Source organism: Amblyraja radiata, chromosome 28, assembly GCF_010909765.2.
Source record: "Amblyraja radiata isolate CabotCenter1 chromosome 28, sAmbRad1.1.pri, whole genome shotgun sequence".
Lineage (NCBI taxonomy): Eukaryota > Metazoa > Chordata > Chondrichthyes > Rajiformes > Rajidae > Amblyraja > Amblyraja radiata.
Window position 1 is genome coordinate 9,764,481 of NC_045983.1, and position 20,991 is coordinate 9,785,471.

Here is a 20,991-nt window from a genome sequence, read left to right on the forward strand (position 1 = left end):
ACAGCATTGATGTACAGGGGGACCTTGGGGACCAAGCCCACAGTACCCTGAAAGTGGCAACACATGTAGATAGTGTGATAAAGAAGCCATATTGTGTGCTTGCCTTCATCAGTCGGAGCATTGAGTCAGAAAGTCATACTGCAGCTTTAGAGGACTTTGGTTAGGCCGCATTTGGAGTATAAGTGAGTTCGGCATCTCGGTAAACGCAAGGAATCATGGGATTTGTCAAAGGTCATTCGGGATTTAAAAAAAGCAAATGCAGCTCTGTATAAACTGTGAGTACATTTTTCGGTCTGAATTTTCGTCGTTTGAATCTTATGTTGTTTATGGCTGACCCAAATTACGACAATATGACACGGGATGATTTTCTGCGATGGAAAGTCGAAGCTTTGAAGCATTTTTTAGCGGACAGGGGGTTGAAAAAGACGGGACAAAAAGACGAACACGCTGCCCTTGCTTACGCTGCATTGTACACGAAGAAGCCCGTGCTACCCTGACTGCCGGTGAACAAAAACGTCGTCATGCCGATCAATCGTCGAGCTGTCAAATCATCTTGCCAGTTGTGATGAGGCTAACCAGCCAGCTACTTCACTGAAGTTTCGCCTGCTTAGCGACCACAAAGAAGGCAAGGCCAAAAGCTATTTTGATGCTAGTTGGCTGAAAGACGTCTTCTTTCATCCCATATCTGATGATTCGGTAATGTGTTTTTTGAAAGCAGACTGTACACCATCTGAAAGAGCAAGCCATGGGTGTGCATCGAGAAGTCATCTGGGATTATTCACTCTGCTTACTGTAGCTGTCTTGCCCGGTAGATTGCAAAACTTACATCTTCATTCACTGGCAGTAGGGTCATATTATTTGTCATGCCATGTTGGGGTATTGTGTGCATTCACCCCCCTCCAAAACAAAAGCAATAAAAAATGGTTATTATTCATCGTCACCATCTTGCTCACTCACTGAAGCATAAAGCAATAAAACCAGCAAAATCATCGTAGTTTTGTACAAATTAACCATAAATACACAGAGTTAATTGTTTTGAAAGCAGTATTTTCTTACCTCGAAGAAGCTAGAGGGCATGACTTTAAGGAGAGAGAGGCAAAGTTTAAAGGGGATGGTTGGGACAAGGTTTTCACACATAGTGAGTGTTTGTTGCACGCTGCCAGGGGTGGAGGAGGCATAAATGATTGTGGCATTTAAGAGGCTATTAGATAAGCACATGGATATCTAGCAATCAAAAGGATATGGACATGTGCAGGTAAAGGAAATGAGTTTAACTTGTCATCATGTTCAGCACAGTGTTTAAGAAGGAACTGCAGGTGCACAGCACAGTCATTGTGGGCCGAAGGGCCCGTTCCTGTGCTGTACTGTTCTATGTTCTATCAACACTGTAAATTTATTTGCTTCCAACAATACCATTTATAGTGCATTTCAGATTCAAACAACTTGATGTATTAAAACAAAACTATCCTAATGTGGTTCTTATGACTCAGTGGATCAGGAAGCATCTGTGTAGAAACAGGCCCTTCAGCCCACCGAGCCCACGCTGACCGTCGATCGTCCGTTCACACACTAGGTCTATGTTATCCCACATTTGCATCCCATCTCTGCACATTAGCGGCAATTTACAGATGCCAATTTCCCTGCACACCCGCACGTCTTTGGGATGTGGGAGGAAACCAGAGCACCTGGAGAAAACCCACGCGGTCACAGGGAGAACGGGCAAACTCTACACAGACAGCAGCCGAGGTCAGGATTGAACCGGGGTCTCTGGTGCTGTGAGGAAGCAGCGGTTCCACCAGCTGTGCCACCGTCACTCCTGTACTCCTGTACTCCATGCTTCTGTTTGTAAACCCAGGATTCACCAAACGTTTTGAAGCACTCTCTCCATCTGCCACGTTCAGTGAACAACCTCTCACAGATCTCTGTGGAATTCTTTACCACAGTCAGAGGATATTTCTAAGGCAGAGATAGATAGATAGATTAGTCCAGGTGTCAGGGGTTATGGGGAGAAGACAGGAGAATGGGGTTAAGAGGGGAAGATGGATTAGCCATGATTGAATGACAGCGTAGATTTGATGGGCCGAATGGCCTAGTTCTGCTTATGAACTCTCTGCGGTCTTGCACTTTTTAGACTTGTGACCTCTGGTCTATGTCACCTCTTTTTCGCAAACGTATCATTTCTCAGCATTACCTATCAGCTGCCATCTAATCACCCGCTCCACCACCCTCTATATTTGCCGGCCTTTTACTATCCTCCTTATAGTCCACTACACTTGCAACCTCGGCGAAATTGTAGCTGTGGACATTTTCTGCCACACATCCAAATTCAAGTTATTAATTCATATTAATAAAAGCAATGGTCCCACTACCTATTTCAGGGGGGAAAGCTCTCTGACTCACTGAGTTACTCCAGCACTTTGTGTTTTGTTCAAGATTGCAGCATCCGCAGTTCCTTGTTTCTGCACCATAACTGCTGCTGTCTTTAATCACACGGATAATTGAGAGGAGGTCGATGGGGTGCAATTGGCTGAGTTAGATGTATTCCATTATTTTGTTGACAAGAAATAATTTGGCCAACGGCCATTTTGTCAGAAGGACACTAGTGTTATAGTGTCAGTCGAACAGGCTGTGTGGATGAGGATGAGGTACAAATTGCCCTCATGACTTGGCTCACTGGGCATTGATTAGAGTTTAATGTAGCCAGTCGCTGCTTAATCTCATGTTAAGTGAACCAATTTGGCTTCTGTGATGATGGGAAGAAAAAGTGTTGCATGAGCTTTGTCCTGGACCCAAGAACTGGCTCCATCACGGTTCAGGGAGGATGTGTTGATAGAAACCTCAACTGGTGTTAGTTGAAGGTACACAAAAATGCTGGAGAAACTCAGCGGGTGCAGCAGCATCTATGGAGCGAAGGAGATAGGCAACGTTTCAGGCCGAAACCCTTCTTCAGACATCTGAGTTTCTCCAGCATTTTTGTGTACCTTCGATTTCCAGCATCTGCAGTTCCTTCTTAAAAACTGGTGTTAGTTCTCTGACACATCTTGGTGGTGAGCCTTCACTCCAGTCTATTAGATATAGTTTAGTTTAGATTAGTTTAGTTTAGAGATATAACATGGAAACAGGCCCTTCAGCCCACCGAGCCCATACCGACCGACAATCGCCGCAAACACTAATTCCATGTTACCCCACATTCACATCCTACACACTTGGGGCAATTTACAGAAGCCAATTAACCTACAAGCCTGCACATCTTGGTAATGTGGGAGAAAACTGGAGAAAACCCACGGGGTCACAGGGAGAACGAACAAACTCCATACAGACAGCACCCGTAGTCAGGATCAAACCCGGATCTCTGGTGCCGATAAGCAGCAACTCTACAGTTGTGCTGCCCCATGTAGATCTCTTGGTGTTTTTGGTGCTTGCTGGTCACCCCTGCATATTGGCTGCGATTGTATGTCCTGCCTTCAGACAGGATATTCAGTCATGGTCCCATCTGCCTGCTGTGCTGGGAGAATGCACTGGGGAAGTGGAGATGTTCCTGATCAAAGAGATCAAATTATTGGCAGGTTTTCTTCAACCAAACCAATCTAATTTCTATGTTTAAACAAGGGACTGTCTTCTATAAATACACGTTTCATGTTTCCTTGGATGCTTGCGTTCTAAAATCCTTTCAATTTCCCGAGGAAGCTTCTTAATTAGAAACTTTTTACATTAATCAAACAGCTGTAAAGAAATCTGATGTCTGTGTTTTATCGGTTTCCACATCTTAAATGCTTTGACAAGTCCAATGAGTGAGAGACTCTTGGCTCGTGTTACTAGAGGCTCAGTGGATAGTATTCCTGCCTTTGAACAGGTTCTATTCCCACTCTGCAGATTTAAGGACAAGACCTTGGGCAGATTCCCCAAAGTGAGCTTGAGGAAGCTCACTCAGGGTGGCACGGTGGTGCAGCAGTAGAGTAGCTGCCTTATGCCCCTGTCCCACTTAGGAAACCTGAACGGAAACCTCTGGAGAATTTGCGCCCCACCCAAGGCTTCCGTGCGGTTCCCGGAGGTTTTTGTCAGTCTCCCTACCTGCTTCCACTACCTGCAACCTCCGGGAACCACACGGAAACCTTGGGTGGGGCGCAAAGTCTTCAGAGGTTTCCGTTCAGGTTTCCTAAGTGGGACAGGGGCATTACAGCGCCAGAGACCGGGGTTCGATCCTGACTACGGGTACTGTCTGTATAGAATTTGTACTTTCACCCCGTGACCTGCGTGGGTTTTCTCCGGGTTCTTCAGTTTCCTCCCACCCTCCAAAGATGTACAGGTTTGTAGGTTAATTGGCTTGGTATAATTGTAAATTGTCCCTAGTGTGCGTAGGATAGTGTTAGTGTGCGGGTATCGCTGGTTGGCGCAGGCTCGGTGGGCCAAAGGGCCTGTTTCCGCGCTGTTTCTCTAAAACTAAAACTAAAACACCGGGGATCCAATCTTTCAGATGAAGAATTAAATTTAACCTGGACGTAAAAGTAGATGGGACCCGTAATTGAAACATTTGCCTGAAGGAGAAGTCCATCAATCCCAGCCAATGTACAGGGTTGACCAGAACCATGGGGGCATTATCCCTGATGTCCTAATCTTTATTTCTCCTTGAATAAACATAATAATGACCATGCCCATTCCTACTCTCCAGAGATGCTGCCTGTCCCCGTTGAGTTACTCCAGCATTTTGTGTCTACCTTAATAATGACCATAATCGGCTCACCATTACATGGGAGCATGCCGTTCCCAACGTTCTTGCTATGTATACGACATCATAACTTTGGCCACCACAGTATTCCATGAGTTGCGAGACTTTGTGTCGATCCAAGTCTGTGAAAGGTGGGAGATAAAGGTGTTAGATAACTGCAAGGTCTGGAAATTCTCACCTGTCTTCCTTTCCACCCTTTTTCATCCCCTTGCTACGGATGGTGGTGAATTGGAACAATAAACCACCTGCGCAATATTTATGCACATTAATATAGCTCCACATCTTCCAAATGCTACATCTAGATTAATTTGTAATATACATTATTTATTTGCATTAAGAAAGCGTAAACGTTCCTTTGGGTGTAAGCTTGGCTCTTTTGATGACAATTGCATCTTATGGCGGCACGGTGGAGCAGCGGTAGAGCTGCTTCCTCACTGCGTCAGAGACCTGGGTTTGAACCTGACCACGGGTGCTTGCCTGTATGGAGTTTGTATGTTCTTCCCATGACCTGTGTGGGATTTCTCTGGGATCTCCGGTTTGCTCCCACCCTCCAAGGACACAGGTTTGTAGGTTAATTGGCTTGGTATAATTGTAAATTGTCCCTAGTGTGGGTAGGATAGTGTTAGTGTGCGGGGATCACTGGTCGGTGCGGACTCGGTGGGCAGAAGGGCCTGTTTCCGTGCTGTATCTCTACAAAAAAACACACATAATATGGAACAATGAGGAGTGCAGCACAGGAACCGGGCCCTTCGGCTCATATTGTATGAACCAAACATGGTCAAGTTAAACCGATCGCATTTGCCTGTACATTTGCCTATATATCCCCTTACTCTCAGTATTTCCATGCCTATCTAAAAGCCTCTTAGACGCCACAATCATATCTGCCTCCACCACCATTTATGTCAATGTGTTCCAGACCTCCACCACATGCCCTGCACATCTCCCTTTAAACTTTCCCCCTCTCACTTTATAGCTATGCCCTCTAGTCCTGGGCTTCTCTTGTCAGATTGTTGTCCAGCTCCTGTTATCCAGCCAGACGTGGTCTCTAATGGAGATATTGCCAATCAACTGACACCCCACTAAACAAAGCACAAAGTGCTGGAGTAACTCAGAGAGTCAGGCAGCACTGGAGGGAATAGACAGGTGACGTTTCGACTCAGGATCCTTCCTCGAACCGCTTCAATAAAGTGGTCCGATTGATGTCAAAGGTCGTGTGGCAGATTTCAAAGGACAGGAGCTTTGAAAATGGCCAGATATCCTCCAGCAGCAGGAACACATGATTTGATCACTCATTCAGGTAAGCGTGCTGTGTTTAAATTGACTGTCGAGTTTGTTTATGTAACAGCGAACACATTTTACAAGCGATTCATCAAATGTTAAACACCTTGGGGCATTAAAGGCCGAATATAGATAAAAGTTATTTCACTAAATGAGTTAACTCCTACACCATTTAACTCAGTAATTTTCTCCACCCACCACCAACTGTTTATTCATCTCGAGCTCATGAGCTATTAAAATGTCCATATTTTTCTCAACTCTTCCTTTGTTCCGCGTTGATCTTTGTTACTCCTTCTGCAGAGAGACAAAATTGAGTTACCCTTCAGTTGCCGAGATTCCAAGCCTCTTCACAGTTTTTAATTCTTCTTTGTGCTTTTAGATCGCTCCGTTGTCTCGCCATCCCTTCCTCTGTGACCTCCTCCAGCCCCATTACCCTCAGAGCTCTTTGCCTTGCTCCAAAGATGGATTCTTGAGTGTCTCTAATTACTATCACCCCTCCAAAGGTAGTGAGTGATACCTTCAGCAGCCAAGGACTTGAGGTTTGGGACTCTCTTCCAGCCCTCATTTCCCCTTCACCAAGTCCGCAATATCACACTCTTTGACCAGGGATCTGGTCTCCTGTCCCAATGTCTCTATCTGTGAATCGCCAAGGTTACTTTCTTGCTCGAATCAGCTTGGGATGTTCTCGGTGCAAGTTATCACTGTTTAGATGTAAACAAATCACGGGATGACAACTGGGATTGGGAGCTGGTTGTTCTCCTGATTAAAGGGCCCTTTCCCACTTGGGCGTCATTTGCTCGTCAGATGGCGCGCAAAGATTTTGTACATCCCAAAATCCTGAGGCGCCGCGCGCAACCGCGCGTCACTGCCCAAGTCACCATGCACCATCCGCGCGCGTCGTGCGTCGTGACGTGTAAATGATGTCGCGTAAATGACGCCCAAGTGGGACAAGCCCTTAAGGCAGAGACTGCACGGTGCAGAGGGTAAATCCAAGTGCTTTCTCACGCTAACTTTGATCGCCGAGGACCATAGAGATGAATTTGCCCCACATCGGATCTTGTTTTACATTCTACAGAAGTGCTGTCGTGCTAGAGGTGCCATTTATCAGGTAGTACATTGAGCGAGGCCTTCAGTGAATGTAACAGATTCCATGGTTCTATGTGAAGAATAGACGGTTCTCACTGTCGCCACTGATTGCTTCATAACTAACCAGGTTATCTGGTCACTCACATTGTTGTCTGTGAAGACTGTGTTAAGTCCACTATAACAATGGGTATATTTGAAAGAAGCGCTCTGTTGGTTATAAACCTTTTGGGTCATCTCAAAAGGAAATACAGAAAGGATTTGTTTTAAAGACCCTGGGATTTTCCCCTTGTATGTTCTCAAGAGGTTACACAGCCGTGGGGGAGAGGGTTGAGGAACGTCTAGTGATCATTTGTCCTTCATGGTATAGGGCGGACTTGATGGATCAGGTTTCTTTTACTGCCCATGATTTTTATAAATACAATAGCATTTGGGAGTACTACACTGGCACATGAGCTGAGATCACAGGTGGAGTCAGGTGGGGGAGAGGGGAATTGGGGTCAACACTGTCCTCAATACTTACTTACTTACTGCCTATTTTGCCTCCTGGCATGTAGGGCAGCAACAAAGGTCCTCCACTCAGTAGTGTTGATTCCTTCAGTTGCTGTTTCCATAACATATTTGTTTTACGAGACAGGGTTGTTAGCCCTGTGCTCAATCTCCAACCTGGAGGGCCAGTGGATTACTCTTCGTCTCGCCTCTACCCTTCGACCCTGTCCCGCATGGGAGACCCTAACTGGAGACGAATCTCCCGCTGGCATCACTCTAGGGTTCACTGAGACACACAAGCTCCCCGACCACGACAAGCAGCTGTCTTCAATAGAGCTGCTGTAAAGATGGCCAACAGCTTCAGGTTTCTGGGCATCCGTATCACCTCATCAACCTAACCTGCTCCCTACATACCGAAACGATGATTGAGAAAGCACAACAGTCTATTTACTTTCAGGCATCAGAGAAGATTTAGCATGTCGAGCAGGATCTTCTCAAACATCTACAGGTGTGCTATGGAAAGCATCTCAGCCCCGTGTGCCAACTGCGCTTCTCTTGACCTCCTGAACTTACAGAGAGCAATGAGCACAGCCCAGACCATCACAGGCCCACCCAGAGCATCAGGAAGTATCGTCAAGGATGCCTGTCACCCTGGCCACTCCCTTTTCTCTCTTTACCTTCTAGGAGAAGATACAGGAGCTTGAACGTCCAGATGCCAGGCTCATGAACAACTTCTTCCCCACTGCCATCAGACTCCAGAACCAATCTCCTCTTTCACATTCCCTTCCCAGAGGTGCTACCACATACTCGTACTCTTAACTCCATCTCATTGAGTTATTCCATGGCCCCATAGCAGAAGTGTCCACGTCACGGGACTGGAAACTGGAAGTATCCAGAGCTAATTCTGCTACCATCATCATCTATTGCGGCAAGTGATGGCTCCCACTGATTGTCGCCGGAAGCTTGTCGGAGGTTTTCAGGACAGACAATGACAGTGAGGTCAACATTTGTAACAAGATGGACATGATAAGGAGAAGAGGTTATTCCATGATTGCTCATTAGTTTTATTTTCTGCTACTTCAGATTGTGTGGCAAACGTTGCATCTTTCTGCTGTTATGCATTCATCATTGTGGCTATTGATGCGCTTATTGTATTTACTGCTTCTTCTATGAGCTGGGAATTTCATTGCACCCTAGTGTATACAACCATAAACTCATCTGAATATGAAGAAACAAGGAACTGCAGGTGCTGGTTAATACGCAAAAGGACACAAAGTGCTGGAGTAACTCAGCAGGTCAGGCAGGATCTCTGGAGATGAAAGGCCAAAGGCTCGTCGGACGGCGGTACCGAGAGGGAGCTGCTGGAGACGTCGGACGGGACTAGCATGGGTCGATAGAGGGGTGAACCGGGGTACTGCCTCCGGCGTCTGCAGGAGAGACTCCCTGGACACAAAGATGTCCGGGCGAGGAGAGGGATGACGGTTCGCGGGCCGAGCCGGTCGTTGGCGACGGAGGCCTACAGGAGCCTGGGACTTTCCTGGATCGGCAACTCCTCCTGTAGACTGAGTGTGCGGGCAGACCGGACTTTGGAAATGGCGCCAAAAATATGGCGGCACCCGCATGTGTAGATATGCAAAATGAATTTTACTGTGCAGTTGCATGAGTGACAAATAAGGCACCATGGAACCATTGAGAACATGGATAGTTTAGTAACGTTTAGTTTAGTTTATGTATCACATGTAGTACTGAGGTAAAGTGCAAACGCTTTTGTTTGTCTGCTATCCAGTCAAAGAAAAGACTATAGGGATACAATGAAGCCATCACATACGGCTTGATAATAGGCAATGTTTTGGGGTCGAGACCCTTCTTCACACTAGAGGGGTTGAAGAAGGATCACGGTTTCAAAAGTCACCTATCCATGTTCTCCAGAGATGCTGCCTGGCCTGCTGAGTTATTCCAGCACTTTGTGTCATGAATCTGAATCTGAATCTGAGGTTGTGATAGATTAAAGGACATTCCTTTAGGAAGGAGATGAGGAGGAATTTCTTTAATCAGAGGGTGGTGAATCGGTGGAATTCTTTGCCACAGAAGGCTGTGGCGACAATGTAATTGGATATATTTAAGGGAGATAGATAGATTTTTGATTTGTACGGGTGTCAGAGGTTATGGGGAGAAGGCAGGAGAATGTGTTTAGGAGAGATAGATCAGCCATGATTGAATGGCGGAGTAGACTTAATGGGCCGAATGGACTATTTCTACTCCTATCTCTTATGATGTTATGAAACTATAGGGGGATTGTGAATGGTGTGAAGTGCGGGGCTGACGTTGCCTTGTCTTTGTCCACTTACTGTAGCTTTACTCGTATTTTAGTTTAGCAACACCCTGAGGGCTATCTCAACTGTGGTAAACATATCTTCTGGCTGATATGGTCCAGTATCATGGCATGGGTTGATTGCCCTACATATGGAAGACATCATACCTTCATCAGCATTCATCAGACCCGTTACTGATGTCCAGGTTCATAAGTCATTGAAGCAGAATTAGGCCATTTCGCTCATTGAGTTGACTCCTCTATTCAATCATATCTGATCTATCTTTCTCTCTCAACCCCATTCTCCTGCCTTCTCCCCATAACCTTTGACACCCTTATTAATCAAGAACCTATCAATCTCTGCTTTAAAATACCCAAAGACTCCATAGCTGTCTGTGACATCGATGTGTGAGCAATCATATGTGAAAGTATTTTTTTTTTTAAACACACATTTATTGGTGTAGAGCTGGTAACTCCAAAGCAGTTATAATTATCCACTCATTAACCTCAGCAGTCAGAAATTAGATGCTAATTGGATGCAGCTTGCCTATTAGGTGTTGTAGCCTTAAAGGGCCAGGCCAGTTCAGCAGACAATCCCTGGGGCTATACATGAAGCATGATTGTGAGGAATGCCATGGGAAATCCTGTTCTCATATAAGAACAGGAGTGTGCTGCTGAGTCTGTTTAATACTGTATTTTAATCTTATTTGAGGTGTTGCAATGGTACTGCTGTCTGCTTACAGTGCCAGAGACCTGGGTTCGATCCTGACTACGGGTGCTGTCCACATAGAGTTTGTACGTTCTCCCCGTGGGTTTTCTCTGGGATCTCTGTTTTCTTGACTCTTATACTCAATGACGGTGGGAAGGCACGGTGGCGCAGAGGTAGAGTTGCTGCCTTTTAGTGCCAGAGACCCGGGTTTGATCCTGACTATGGGTGCTTGTCTGTTGTCCCTGTGACCTGCGTGGGTTTTCTCCGGGATCTCTGGTTTCCTCCCACACTCCAAAGATGTACAAGGTTTGTAGGTTAATTGGCTTGGTATAATTGTAAATTTGCCCTATTATGTAGGATGGTGTTGTTGTGCAGGGATTGTTGGTCGGCACAGACTCAGTGGGCCGAAGGGCCTGTTTCTGTGCTGTATCTCTCAACTAAACAAAACAATTTGCTCGTACTGTATTAGGCTACTGATAATAATCCTAAACAATTTGTTTAACTCTATTTGTGGGAGGAAATTACCACTATTCTGAACAAAATGTACTTTCATGCCCAAATCATCAATTTTTAAGATGCTGTGCCCTTATTTTGAAAACAAGTTGCCCAACACATCCTTTTACATGTTGTTCCTCTCACCTTAAAGTTATGTCCTTTAGTCCTGACATTTCCACCCTAGGAGAAAGGACAGGCAGTCAGAACCTATTTATGCTTCTTATATTTTATATATTTCTATCAAGCCTTCCCTCGGCCACCTCTTCAGGTCTGGACCTTTCTTCAGACTGTTTTTTTCCTCCATAGATACTGCCTGAGTCCTGACCTCCTGAGTTCCTCCAGCACTGTCTTTTTGCTCAAGATTCTAGCATTGGCAGTTCCTTGTATCTCTTTCTCTGGTAATGCATTGTACTCTCTCCTCGGCTGATGCATCGCTCCTGAGGTCTGACGCTCGATACTGAATATTGCTCTCCAATTTGGAGTCAGACTGAAGCCCTGTACAACTAAGACATCGCTTCCTGATTTCAGTTTGGGATTAAGGCCAACATTCCCATTAGCTTTTCTCATCACTTACTGCACCTGGGCACTATCATTTAGTGATTTGTGTACCTGACATCATAATTCCCTCTTCTTTTCCAGGTAGTGTTGGCCCTTTTTGTTAAAGTGGTGCTAATGGTTTAACACGACTCTACAGCTGCTCTGTGGGGACTGGGGTGACACAAGGGCCAGAACAAATAATGTTGGCAGGTTTGCTTCGATAAAGGATCCTAGCAGAACACTGATTTTACAAGAATATTTTCTTACACCATCAAGAAAATATTCCGAGAAGGACATAAAATGGTGGAGTAGCTCAGTGAGTCAGGCAGCATCTTTGGAGGGCATGGATAGGTGATGTTGTGAGTCGGGACTATTCTTCAGAGATGCTCCCTCTCCTGCTGAGTTACTCCAGCACTTTTGTGTCCTTTGAGTAAATCAGCATCTGCACTTTTCAAATCAGAATATTTTCTTGATGATCTCCTCGGATCCAAGGTGAATGACTTCCCATGTCCCCACTTTGGACTTTCCTATTCCCACCTCCACAATTTACTATATAACCTTATTTTTCCTGGTACTTTTTTATTTGTCGGCTTCACAGTTTTCTTTATTCCAACAGTTCACTTCAGTCACCCAGAATACCGTTTTTTTAAATTATAAATAAAACCCATGGAGGCTGTGGGGAGACTTGAAAGAAGTTTATAAAACTAAAGGAAGAATAGATTAGGTAAACAGTCATAACCTTTCAGTGGACAGTCAGTCCACATCAAAGACTAGAGGGCATAGTTTTAAGGTGGAGGCTTTGAAGAGGGTGCAAGAGAGGTTTACCAGAATGCTGCCTAAATAAGAGGATGTTAGCTGGTTGGATTGTTTTCTTTAGAACACCGGAGATTGATGGAAATACTGTATACAAAATTAAGCGAAACATGGACTGGGTAGGCGATCAGTTTTCTCAGCGTTGAAACGTCAAAGACTAGAGAGCATATCTTTCTGGTCACGGGGGCAAAATTTAAAGGAGATATTGTGGGCAGGTTTTTTTTACTCTGAGCGCTTGGAACATGCTGATGGAGGCAGATACAATAGCGGTACAGGGTACTTGCTTTTAGATGGGTACTTGCATGTATAGGGAATGGAGGGATATGGATTGCATGCAGGCAGAGATTAGTTGAACTTGGCATCATGTTCTTTGTGGACATTGAAGGCTGAAGGGCCTGTTCCTGTGCCGTACTCTTCTATGTAGAGGGAAGAAGGACAGTCTGTAAAAGAGAACTCTGCTGTCATCACCAGTTTAGTGGTCTTTGGATAATTTACCCTGCAACAGAACAGATTGACTCAAAACCGACCCGTGAGAATGCAACTGAAATGAGTTAAGGGATGTGGTTATTGGGAAGAAGACTGTGAAATTGTTACTTGGCAACCATCAAAGCTCATGCCATTTGGCTTAATTTATGATTTTTTTAAAATGATTTCTGTGCTTTGAGGATGGCTATGATGTGGCACAAAAGTCCCTGCACCTCACCATTAGTGGTGTCGACAGAAGCAGAGCAGAAGGAGGTGGGAGAGAGGGAAGCTGAGGTAGGTGCAATGGACGCAGTAAAATGGCCGCTTTCCCTGCCAAGTTCCATCAATGTCGCTAAACTTCGAAGATCTGGGGCTGCCTTTTACTCAGAAAAGAGGGAAATGTACAAACACTCCTTCTGACGTTGCAGCGTTTTGTCTTATTGATGCATTGCAATGTATCTGTGGTTCAGTTTATTATTGTCACGTGTACCGAGGTACAGTAAGAAGCTTTTTGTTGCGTGCTATCCAGTCAGAAAAAAGGGCTATGCATGATTACAATCAAGCCTTCCGCAGTGCACGGATATCTTGGGTGCACCAGCGCAAATAATGCTTTCAGTGTGCAAAGCACTGGTCTGAAATGCTCGGGGAAGCAATGGTGGGTGAAGCAAATGGTCAGATTGGAGTAAAGTCATTCATGGGTTGTGGGCATTGTTGGCAAGTTAGTTTTCTTTCCTGGCCCTATGCTACCTGAATGATGTAATCTTGGCACTTTTTTTGCTGGGGGGAGGGGAGGATCCCACTGGTTTAATACAACTCTGGCTTGCTAGACAGCGAGCAATCTGCTCAGTTGAGACTGAGGTCACACATGGGCCAGACAAAGTAAAACTGGCAGATTTGTTTCAAGAAGGAATCTTGGCAAAACACTTGGGATTTTACAAGAATCAGATGGACACTCTTGCTGAAGCCAGCCAATATTGTTTGCTTGGTTGAATCATACAGCAGGGAAACTGGTCCTTCGGCCCACCGAGAAACTGACCATCGATCACCTGTTCACACTAGTTCTACGTTATCCCACTTTCTCATCCACTCCTTACCCACTACAGAGGCCAATGAACCTACAAACCTGCACATCTTTGGGATGGGGGAGGAAACTGAAGCACCCATAGGAAATTTACACGGAGAACATGCAAACTCCACATGTACAGTAGCTGAGATCGGGATCTAGCCCGGGTTCCTGGTGCTGTAAGGCAGCAGCTCTACCTGTTGTGCCTCTGTGATCCACTTGTTTCCTCATTGTTTTGTCAAAAAATTTAGATTTACTTTGGCTATGATTATGATCTCAGCCACATCCTGGTTACTTGTCCAGTAAAATAATTAAGATATTTTACACATTAAATATTAATGTGAAAAGCTAATTGAAGAACTAGGACCAGGAATAGACTAACAAGCCTGCCACGTCATTCAATAAGATCATGACTGATTTGTTCTGATCACTGCAGAACTGTGGGATGAAGAGGAGGATCTGACTGCAGTGATAAATTAACTGATTTTTGTTGAAATAATTGTGAAATGGAGGATTACTGGAGGAAGATAAGGAATGACTGTTGGAGATAAAGTTTAATGAAATTACATTAGTTCTAAACAGCAAGAGCAGATCTCAAGGTGAAGATTAAAGTAGCCACAGTATTTGAACAGCCTTAAGAATGCAAATTGTGTGGTGGAACTAGACCAGGCGATGCAACACATTTACGACAGAAAAGAGTGGGAATCTGTTGGATATTACACGCATACACCAGATAGAGGCCATTCGGCCCAACCCTGCCTGTTCCAATTCCATGAAAACGCTCTCCATTTAATCCCATTCTCAGCTCTTTGCCCATTGAGTCTGCCCGGACCAGCGATCCCCGCACACTAGCACTGTCCTGCTCACTAGGGACATTTATAATTTTTGTTGAAGCCAATTAACCTACAAACCGGCACATCCTTGGAGGAAACCAGAGTACCCGGGAAAAAAACCCCCAGTCACAGGGAGAACGTACAACTCCGTACAGACAGCACCCAGAGTCAGGATTGAACTCTGGTCCCTGGTGCTGTAAGACAGCAACACTACCGCTGTGCCACCCCTTACATTGCTCTATATAGTCTGTGGAATTCTCTGCCTTAGACGGCGGTGGAGGCCGGTTCTCTGGATGCTTTCAAGAGAGAGCTAGATGGGGCTCTTAAAAAATAGCGGAGTCGTGGGATATGGGGAGAAGGCAGGAACGGAGTACTGATTGGGGATGATCAGCATGATCACATTGAATGCGGTACTGGCTCAAAGGGCCGAATGGCCTACACCTGCACCTATTGTCTATTGTATTGTCTATTTATCCTCTTTAATTGTAAACCAATTTCCTTTGAGTATTGAGTTACCCACACCCACCCCAACCCCTCTCCATCTTCAGCTGTGCATTCAAAGTATTAACTCCACACGTAAAGTCCACCAGAGGCGCCGTATGATGGCAGCCTCTGCCTACAGTCTGTCTGTTTTTCATCTTTCTGTTATTTATTACAAAAAGGGGGGGAGGGAGGGGTTCCCAGTTCCCCTCCCCCCTCCTCCTACCCTTGCTCAGAATACATTTCATTTGCTAATTTTCCATAATTAACCTATATCCCAATGTATCTTTGACAGCCTTCCTTATTATACATATTGTACATATACGTTTGTACATATCATGACCAACAGAAGTCCCAGGTACAAACCCCTGCGGAACATCACCGGTCACTGTACTCGGTATTCTGAGATCCAGAATAACTCCCTTCCACCACTACTTTTGCATTTCTTTGGGGAAAACAGTTCTAAATCCAACCTACCTTTTCATTGTGGGTCCATGCATCTTAATCTTGTGGATTAGCCCGCCATGCCTTACATCTTTACCCCCTCAAAAAACTCAACTGTTAGTAAGACATGACCTACCATAGAAAAAAAAACACGCTGACTGTCCCTAATTTTCTCAGTTCTTACAAATATGAGTGAATCCTATCCTGAAGAATACTCTCCAACATTTTAATCTACCACTGACATGAGGCTCATCGGCCTATAACTTCCTAGATTATCTCTACTTCCCTTGTTAAACATGGGTACAACATTGGCTCACTCCAATCTGCTGAGAGATGCCTGTGGCAAGAGTATACAAATAAACCCTGTCATTTCCTCTTTTGCCTCTCTGAATAATCTGGGATAGATCCCATCAGGCCCAGGGAATTTATTCACCTTAATGTTTCTGAAGAGACCCCACACTACCTTCTCATTGACCTCAAAAGTCAAGTGGGTTTAATTGTCATATTCAGCAGTAATGGAACAATGAAATTCTTATTTGCTGCAGCTTTATAGGCATCAACACAACAATTAAACGTACAATAATCAATAGCACACTTAATCCACATTCAGGGACATTTTCTTCCCAGCTGTTATCTGGCAACTGGACCATCCTATCAACGATCTGAGAGCGGTCCTGAGCTGCCGTCTCCCTCATTGGAGACCTAAACTAAATAATAAGATCATGAATGATCTATTTTTTTCTTTGCTGAGCCATCCAGTTCAAACATCTTTAACCAACTGAGCATTAACAAGTCTCTGGGATACAGATATTCAAAGATTCACAATCCACTGGGTGAAGAAATTGCCCCAATCTCAGTCTAACATTTTCTTGTGAGATTGCAAGCCCTCGTTCCAGACCGAGTGGCCAAAGCAAACAACGTTTTGACGAAAAATCGAAAATGTTGTAAATACTAGTCCATCTGCATTTTAATTTAATTTTTCCACCTCTTGCCTTGCCGAGCACTTTCAGAATCTAAAATATCTCAATGAGATCATCTCTCATTTTCCCAAATACCAGATAATAAAGTCATTCTAATTATTTCTAAAAATAGCCCTTTCATTCCACAAATTAATCCAGTAACTTATTGTTGCCCTGTATCAAAGGAGAGATAAGCAGAACAAAACTATACACAAAGGTAGATAAAAATGCTGGAGAAACTCAGCGGGTGAGGCAGCATCTACAGAGCGAAGGAATAGGTCACGTTTCGGGTCGAGACCCTTATTCAGACCCTACACAATGCTCCAGGTGTGGTCCTAACAAGGATTCCTTATTCTTCTACTCTAATTCTCTTGCATTAAATGACAGCATTAGCGCTTGCATAACAATTTTCCGTGATTCATGTACAAAGGTGCCCATGCTCCTGAACATCAACATTTATAATTTGCCTCCTTTTAAAATAATATTTTTAATTTTCCTTAATAAAATGACCAACCGCATTATACTTCTGCGGTTTTCTTGCCCGTTCAGTTGATCGGTTTATATACCTCTGTCATTCTTCATCATGCTTGTTCACCTAGCTCTGCGTGTGTAAACTTGGATATATTACATAGAAACATAGAAAATAGGTTCAGGAGAAGGCCATTTGGCCCTTCGAACCAGCACCACCATTCAATATGATCACGGCTGATCATCTGAAATCGGTACCCCATTCCTGTTTTCCCCCCCATATCCCTCGATTCTTTTAGTCCTAAGAGCTAAATCTAACTCTTGAAAACATCCAGTGAATTGGCCTCCACTGCCTTCTGTGGCAGCGAATTCCACAGATTCACAACTGTCTGGGTGAAGAACGTTTTCCTCAAAACTGAGATGGGCACCAAAATTTCTTTTGAAGTTTTTCTTCAAAACTTCAAAAGAAGTTTTGGGGCCCATCTCAGTCCTAAATGGCCTACCCCTTATTCGTAAACTGTGACTTGGTATTGGTATATTATTGTCATGTGTACCAAGATGCAGTCAAAAGCTTTTATCTGCAATTAAATCAGATAATACCATATATTGATACAATCAAGTCATGTACAAGTATAATAGGTAGAGCAAAGAGAAAAATACCAGTGCAGAGTATGATTTCTTGGCATTGTGGCATTATTGTTCCAGTGAAAAAGTCTAATGTTCGCATGAGGTAGGTTGGAGGATTGAGACTGGACCCTAGCTTGTGGGTGGACCGTTCAGGATTCTGATAAAGAGAAAGGAAGAAGCTGTTCCTGAGTCTAGAGGTACGAGCTTTCAAGCTTCTGCCTGATAGGAGCAGGGGAAAGAGGGAATGATCGGGGTGGGAAAGGTCATTCACTTGACCCTATATTAACATAGATGCAAGTGGCTGAGACCCAAGCACTGATTCTTTTGGCGCCCAACTAGTAACAGACTGTCAAATTGATCTGTTTGTGCATTTTTCTATTAACTAATTCTCTCCCATTCTTGTCTATAACCCTCAACTGTGGCGAGCCCTTGTTTAACAATTGTTTATGTGGCACTTTATTGAATACCTTTAGGAAATCTAAAAATACAGCATCGACCTGATATGTTATATCTGCTCCTCTCTCAGTAATATGATGACTAAGTAATTTGCTTTAGAGATTTTAATAAATGTAACCAGCCAATTTAGTATTAATTCTTCACAGACACCTAAGACCTCAAAATAAGTGAGCTTTCAGGAAGTTAATCAAAGATGCCTAACCACGATTAATTAAGCTAAGTTACATTTGACAAATGCATCTATTAAGAGTCACACAGAACAGAAACAGGCACTTCGGCCCTCTGAGTCCATACAGACCATCAAGCACCCATTTGCTATAATTCTACTTTATTCTCCTCATGTTCCCATTAACTCCTCTTTGATTCTTCCATTCATCTACACAAGGGTGAATTACAGTGGCCAATTAACCTACCAATTTGCTTCTTTGGGATTGTGGGAAGAAACTTAAAGACCTACAGAACAATGAAAAGCCAGCACTCGAGGTCAGGATTGAACCAGAAATGGTAACAGGCCCTTCGACCCAAGTCGTCCATTGTGACAAGGTGCCCCATCTATGCTGGTCCTATTTCGTTATGGTTGGCCCATATCCCTCTAAATCTATCCAATCAATGTACTGGTTCAAGTGTCTTGTACCAGTCCAAGTGTCTTATTGTGGTAGTACCTGCCACAATAGCCTTCTCTGGCAGCGCATTCCATATACCCACCACCCTCTGTGTGAAAACGTTGCACCTCAGACTCCTATTAAATCTTTCCCCAATCATCTTAAACCTAAGTCCTCTGATTTGTGATTCCCCGACTCTGGGTAAAAGACGCTGTGCATTCACCCTATCGATTCTCATGATTTCATACACCTGTATAAGATCATCCCTTATCTGCCTGCACTTGAAGGAATAAAGTCCCAGCCTCCCCCTAAAGGTCAGACCCTCAAGGCCAAGCAACATCCTCGTAAATTTTCTCTAAATTCTTTCCAGCTTAAGCTCATCCTTCCTAAAGCAAGGCGACCCAAACTGAACACAATATTCCAAACGTGGCCTCATCAACATCTTACACAATTCTCTGAACTGCTCCACTATGCCACAGGTACAAATGGGCCACAAACAGAATAGGTTAAGGACAATCGCTATTATGCAATGGCCTTTCAGGTGTCATTCACTCTACTGATTCAAATGAATATCTAACGGATGTAAATAAGGAAAATAGAGACCTTAGAATACAAGTCCAAAGGTGGCAGCAAGGATAGACAACATAGTTGGGAAAGTATATGATATATATATAATTGAAATATTAGCCATCATTCACCGGGACACAAACTCAGGGGGTCAGGCAGCATCTCTGGAGAAAAAGAACAAGGAAGTTTCAACTTTTAAAAACAACATATTTTTCAGCTTTCTCTGGAAAGTTGGAGTTAAGGAGAGACCTGAAAGAAGTATATAGCATTATGAGTGATACGGTAGACAGTCAGAACCTTTTTCCATAGGGTGGAAATGTTAAAGATGAGAGGGCATCAAGGCAAGGAGGGCAAAGTTTAAAGGTGATGTGCAGAGCAGTTTTTTTTACAGAGTGGTGGGTGCCTGGAACATGCTGCCAGAGGTGGTGGTGGAGGCAAATATGATCGTAGTGTTGAAGAAGCTTTTGGATAGGCACATGGATATGTACGGAAAGGAGGAATATGGATCACGTGCAGGCAGATTAGTTTGACTTGACATCTTGTTCGGCATGGACATTGTGGCCCAAAGGGCCTGTGGCTGTGTTATGTTAAGCAGAACCTCCCTGCTCTTGCATTTAATATCCTGGCGAATGCAATGTAGTCCTGATCACCACACTTATCGGAACAATATAATGGCGCTGGGGAGACTCCAAAGGATGTTGGCTGATGGAGCATTTCAGGTATGAGGAGAGACTGGAGAGGCTAGGTCTGTCTTTCCCAGAGGTTTGGAGTGGACATGATTGAGGTATATAAAATTATACAAGATATAGATAACTTAGACTGCAAACCTTTCCCCACATCAGGGGTAAATAAAACTAGAAAACATGGATTAAGGGGAAGGGGGTTGGAGACTTTGGAAGGAATCTGAGGGAACTTTTCCACATAGAGTGGTGATTACCTTGGATACACTTCCTGAGAAAGTGGTGGAAGCAGAGTCCTTGACATCATTTAAGAAGTGTTTAGAGGAGCATTTAATTGCCCAGCATAGATACCTGGGGGCCAAGTGTAGAAGAAGGCTTTGATATACATGTGTGTTCTCTGGCAGGCATGGTCTATGATGCGTCAAATGGCCTATTTCCTGTTGTGGCTCCTGTAGTAATTTCCATTAATCTATTCCATCTGTTACCATTTTTCTTTGTTTAGAAAGGAACTGCAGATCCTGATTCAATACTAAAGATAGACACAACGTGCTGGAGTAACTCAGCGAGTCTGGCAGCATCTCTGGAAAAAAAGATGGGTGACATTTAGGGTCGGGACCCTTCCTCAGATATTTATCTTTCCTCTCGTTCTGACAAAGGAATTTCAACCTGAAATATTAACACGGTTTTTCTTTCCACAGATGCTGCCTGACCCACTGAGTGTTTCCAGCGCATTTGCATTTCTATTTCAGGCATTCAAACAGCATCCCCCTCCGAGTGCTGACAACCGCTCTCCTGTCTGTTCTTCCCAAAGGGTTTTCCAACCATCCGTTGATTCTTTTTGAACAGGGAAGCTCCTGACACGAAGATCTACTTCCTGAATGGTGAATTACAAAAGCAAACTCTCGG